The sequence below is a fragment of the Sorghum bicolor genome, chromosome 5 (genome assembly GCF_000003195.3).
Source record: "Sorghum bicolor cultivar BTx623 chromosome 5, Sorghum_bicolor_NCBIv3, whole genome shotgun sequence".
NCBI classification, from domain to species: domain Eukaryota; kingdom Viridiplantae; phylum Streptophyta; class Magnoliopsida; order Poales; family Poaceae; genus Sorghum; species Sorghum bicolor.
The window spans coordinates 6,269,126-6,275,180 of record NC_012874.2 but is presented as its reverse complement, the minus strand read 5'-3'; the positions used below and the strand labels follow the sequence as shown (position 1 = coordinate 6,275,180).

Genomic DNA, 6,055 nt, shown 5'->3' with positions numbered 1-6,055 from the left:
CATTATTACCGTCGGTTCTTGGCTAAAACCTATAGTGATGTGAACGAACAGTGAAGACTCGAATATCACTGTCGGTTGGACCTATCAGTGTCGGTTTTAGGCCAAAAAACTGGTAATGATGTGTCATGATGACGGGTTATCACTGTTGGTTTTTTAAAATCTGTTAGTGACGAAGCCAACGGTGAAGACCAAATGTGTAGTAGTGGAAGTTCACGGATTGCGGCTTGTGAGATGACAACACTTGATCAGGCGTTTACTGCTTGGATTATGAGTTGTTTACTTGCTTCTCGTTGGTGTAGGTTGATGATTTTTTTTTTAAAAAAATATTGTAAACATAATTACTTCTTGATCTATTTTCTATCAATAGCAACATAGATATAATAGATTGATCTTCACTGTATGCGCAATATTAAACAGCTTGCAGATAATTTTATTGTACGACCTAATATATTTTTAGCTATTTATATGTTAGATTTAAGACTAGCTAATATCTTGTTAACTATTTATATGTCAGATTTAAGACTATTGTAGATAATTCATGTCTGTAGGGTTGGGGGTGTTAATTAATGTTCAATTATAAACTAATTAGACTTAAAAGATCATCTCTTAAATTATTCTTTAGCTATTTAGCTATGTTTTTAGTTTTACAAATAGTCTATATTTAATATTTTATATATGTATCTAAATATTTAATATTCAACTAGGTAGTATGCCCGTGCGTTGCTACGGGATAACTAAAATTTTAAGCAAAAGACACACGGATCACACGATAAAATAACAATACTACGAAATTAAATACCGATGTTAAAGTGACATTTAATCCAAAAGACAAAGTTCGTAAAATCAAATTCAAAGCTCTGATGACTATAAATTCGAATTCCAATGTTGTTTGAATACAAATGACTTCACACATACTATCATCCCATAAATAGATTTTTACCTGAGTATGTTGAGGATTCCTTGTCTCTATTTTACAGTTCACATTCTATACAACTAACAAGAACATAAGAGAGAATATACACCAATATACTGGTATTTTTGTTTTCTTAAATACAAATGATAGCTCCATAACATATAATAGAGAAATATTAAACAAAATTAGTTTCAACTATTGTATAGGAAAATAAAAAGCATGATCTGAGTGCTTCTTATCTTCTGCCATCAACAATCACAAAGAAACAAACATGAGATTTTATAGCAAGGGCATCCTGTAGAACAATGCTATGTCAAGGAATTTTCAGCAATTCCATTGCATACATGACATAACAAAAAAATAACAACAAACCTAATAAAAGATCTAAATAGAAGGCATGAACTGGATAGGTGGTGACGGGTGAACATGAAATTAACTTGATAATTTTGTAATATTTTTCAATTTCTTGAACATGTAATCCAATAAAAGTTAAAGGTTCATTATCACAGCTAAATTGCAAGGGGGTCATGTTACTGAATACTAATAAATAAATAAATAAATAAATAAATAAATAAATAAATAAATAAATAATCCTAAAAGGTCAAGAAAATGTGGGAAGAACAATAGTATTTAGTAAATGTGAGGAAAAGAATAGAAGAAAGGCATAAACATATACAACTACAAGGGTGCTGATCCTAGCTCTCTACTCTGGAACAATGAACAGGAATCACATGACATAAGTTCATAATTCGAGTTCCTCTGTATATGACATAATTCCCTTGTTCATATTGCAATCTAAATATACAGAAATAAAAAAAATGAAACCATGAATAGGAAAAGAAAAAGAATCATCAAGTAGTCATTGAAAATATCTCTAAAACTTTAGGCCAATTCTCACGGTTAACCAAACTTACAAATTAAGATAGAGCAACAATAAATAGCCCAAAGTGGTTTGTCAGATGCACACACTCTCTTAGCTCTATTTTGACAATACAATCAACTCCATCAGCACTGCCTAGGATTATACCCGTGCGTTGAAACGGAAACAACAAAAAAAACAAACGTGATAATTGCAGTTCTAGGAATGGTAGTCCCTTAGCAACCGCTCTTCTAGCATGAAAAGAAGTTTGTCCAGCAGGCCTTACACCAGACTGAAAACAGAATGCAGTGCAAATGTCAAATTGGAGTGTCATTACTAATTCTGATTTTGAAAACTGGCCACTCTACAATATGAGCCAACATAATTTCATATGTTTGCTTTCAGAATCAGAGCTAGTTTTTAACAAGATTACCAAGTTGTCGCCATCCTCATTCAATCTGAAATAAGCCATGATGACCATGGAGCTTCAAAAATTCATGCGGAGCACCATCTGAAAAGAGCCAAATAAAGTATCGAAAGTGAAATAGTTTATTAAAAATGCTAATAGATCCCGAATGGTCAGAGTGTTAAAAGCTTATCAGCAACTAATGATAAATTATTATTTGACCTTTAGTTGACATACGATGAAACACATATAAAAAATATATTTTACTTCATACTTAAGTTGTTTTCATGTTTGCAGAGAAGATTTCTCATCATATCTTTGATGCATGTGTTGTCAATCTTGTCATCTTCTAGTTTTCTATTACTTATTGGAAATTATTGGAAAACAACTGCTTATGTAAGGCATACCCACAAACACAAGTTATTGTGTTTCATTACTTATACAATACGAAAAATGAACAATGAACTGCTGACATATTATTTCACCTCTTTTATTAATAGCCTTATAGTGGTGAGGTCCCTATGAATCGCAAGGTCAATGACACCATTGAGTGTGCTGTACCATGTTTCCTTTTATTTTCATGTGTTTGGAGATTTGGAAGAGGAAGGATTGCATCTTCAACACTGGCTTGGTCTAGAGTGTGACAATCTCCTGCTTGCCGTTATTGCCAGGCTTCTACTCGAATTCCGGTTAATTCTTTAAATGTGATAAATTTTTGTTTTCCTGAAATTAAAATTTAGAAGCAATATAAATTAATATATCACTTGCAAAATGTGGGATCATACCACCATCGAAGTAATGACCACATATAATGCAGTAGCACACAAGTTTGCTGGCTCTTCTCATATGCCTATCAAAAGTAGGGTTCAATTTCAGCTAAGGAAGAAAGAAAATAAAACATGACTGTACATGTGTGAATCTGAAGCTTGATGCAAAATGTTGGTTTTGATTGGTGACCTCAGTACATAGTATCTATTATTATTACACCTACACCAATTGAAGTTCTAAATCCACTGCTAATAAGTGAATTTCCAGAAAGAAGATCACACATGTTTCTCAATTCATGGCATAAAATTTGTTGAAACTTGAATATTTGTATATTTGGAGAGCTCAAGTTATACCTAAACACAACTTGGATATTTGCTGAATCTTCAATATTTTTATATCTGGCGTGATTGAAAATCTAAAAGCTATATGATCAGGTAATAGACAACATGCATCGAACAATAGTCCAGACGCCTAATATCCCAACTCTCAACCCATAAGCATCGATGGTTTGGGAATCTCTGAGTTTGAATAATAGTTCAGGCACATAATAATATCTCAAACCCAACCCATAAGCATTAATGGTTTGGGACTCACCCGAGAGAGTGGATCGAGTAGGCTGCGGCTGCAACACGACACTTTGCTGCATAGTGAGGATTCATACTTCTGCAAAACAACTCCAAGATCTCTGCTCTTCCAAAAGCCAGCAGGATAGAGTTTGGAAGGCAATTGCAGGCGTCCAAAAAATGAAACGGGTCCCTCCATCGCCATCAATCTGTCGTGTGGCCATACTATGGACTCAACAATACTGGTCAAGCTGTGCATCATTTAAACAGAAGGCAATCATTTTTATCTAAGCCATCATCCTCTAATTTTTGGTGCAAAATTTAAAAAGGATAAATTCACAGCAGAATAGGTTGATCTATTTGGAACACGTAAGCTAGGAAGAATACTGAACAGTAATTAGAAAAAAATGAATGCTTCTAAGACAAAGCTGGCATTGGCACTAACATAATTGAGCACCCAATGTCCAATGTGAAAGCAGGACAAGTTCATCTCATAACCATGCATAAAAACATGCTAAAGATATACATAAGACGTATAAGATATATATATATGAAGCATGAATTAAAACGACCATAGCGGCATAGCGCTAAAAGCTAATTTCATGGAAAATTAGAAGCTGAATGACACTCATGGAAAATTAAAAGCAGAATGACACCCTTGTTGACATAGTTGAAAATAAACTGATGTATGTATTCATAGGGAGAATAAGCAAGCTGCCAGTCATACCTTCCATATCTCAATGCCCAGGGCATGAAGATGAACACAAAGAGATCATCTATATATGTTGCAGGAAAGTAACTATTTATATCATTTTCTCAAATCTATGGACCAGCTAGATTTTTTAATTTTCCAGTCATGTCAAATTTCATGGCCAATCAATGAATATCATGTCTTATGGTCATCGTTTTACTCTGAAACATGCTAAAGAGAATATGTTAACTTTGCATAAACTCCATTATCCTGCAGTGTAAATTTAAACCCAAATTCATCAAATTAATAAAAAATTACTTCAGTTAAAAACACATTGATGTGAATTAACAGAGATTGAGCATTTTTAAGTAGTTAGTGCAGACGTAAGTGCAAACACATATTGACAATCAACTCGTAAAGAGACAAATAGCAGTATCTCATCTGCAGTTCTGCACAGGCGCCAAATCGAAGGAGAGCGTGCATCGCTATCCATCTGGGCACAGATGCAACATCCTCCTTCCAGATCAGGCAAATACATGTATATGAGTTCTAGAAACAAGAAAATACGGCTCAACTTGTGATCGAATGAGTAGCAAATCTGAGGCTTACGTACCAGCGCTTGGCCTCGGGCTCGTCGGCATCGCTCTGCTGCAACCCGTTCTTCGCCTCATCGTCGCCGAAGGCCGTACTCCTCCACAAGGGCAGGCCTACGGTGGCACGGACGACCGACGACAGTGGCCATGCGTGGCGGCGTGAGTTGCCGGTGGGGCTAGCTTGGTGGCCCAAGAGGCGCCTTGGGGACCTGCAGTGACCCAAATTGATTTATAAGTTCCTGTTCTTCAATAATTCCCCAAATGCAAACTGTGCCCAAAAAATTTCTCCAAATCCAATTAGATCCAGGAGAGAGCAGCTCGTATCGGACCTTGGCCGGGTCGCCACCAGAGGACTCGAAGCCGAGCCGCACCAGGATCTGCGCGGGGTCGGAATGCTCCAAGCCCGGCGCGTCCTCGTGGTCGCGCGATTCACCCGCTCGCTGCTCCTCTGCGCGCACGGACTGCGAGCCCGCGAAGCTCCAATCGGGGCCGAGCCGCTCGCACGTCGGGGCCAGGCATCCGCGTTGCGACGACACCGTGCGCCTCCACTGGGCGGGCCGCGCGCGCCCTCCACGTCGTTCGCCGAGGCCGGGAGCCACGGGACCTACCGCAAGGCCGCGCGCACGCCCGCAAGCCAGCTGCCGGCTGAGCGCAGCCGGGGGAGCGAACCGACGGCGCAAGACGGCGATCCGCATGGCGGCGATCCTAGCAAGACGCAGGCGCAGGCGGGGCGGCGATCCGCACGGCGGCGATCCCAGCAGGTGCCGAGCGGGATGCGGATCAGGAGGCGGATCAGGAGGAAGACGCAGGCGGATCTGGGAGGGGTGGCGGTGGTTTCTTTCCTTGAGCGAGTTTGTTTCCTTTTTTTCGTTGCAAGAGAGAGAGTCGGGCGGGATGCGGAGGGAGGCGTCGCAGGAGGCAGGACGAAAAACGATAGGGTAAAATATCGCAACAAAACGATGTCCATCTTTTAGTCTTTTTAGTTGTAATGTATAGGAGATGTGATAAACGGTAAAAAAAATAACTCTAACCAAACAAGGCCTAACCGAAGTAGTCATGCCAGCGGACACGCCAATCAATTTGCATCGATCTGACCACCAAACCCACTTTTTCCTTGACCAATAAAGCTTGTTAATAACTGTACTAGGATTCTAGCCCTTAGGACATTGACAGTGCAGACTCTATCATAGAGTCTAAAGTTATTTATTACCTCGAATGATATATATTTAGAGTCTAAATAGGATTTAGAGTCTTATTTTTCT

The 6,055-nt window shown here is 38.8% G+C and overlaps 1 long non-coding RNA gene across 4 annotated transcripts; it reads right to left on the bottom strand.

The window, feature by feature from the left end:
• Positions 839-5,732, bottom strand: LOC110435379. 4 transcript variants are annotated; one of them, XR_002453039.1, is made up of 7 exons: positions 5,123-5,732; positions 4,814-5,002; positions 3,541-4,716; positions 2,964-3,028; positions 2,664-2,901; positions 2,206-2,283; positions 839-2,064 (listed from the first exon to the last, which is right to left on the bottom strand). It is a non-coding gene; the product is annotated as an uncharacterized LOC110435379 (long non-coding RNA). The 4 variants fall into 4 exon arrangements; XR_002453038.1 differs by lacking the exon at positions 2,964-3,028 and having other exon boundaries at positions 3,541-3,760; positions 4,237-4,716; positions 5,123-5,728; XR_002453037.1 differs by lacking the exon at positions 2,964-3,028 and having other exon boundaries at positions 5,123-5,731.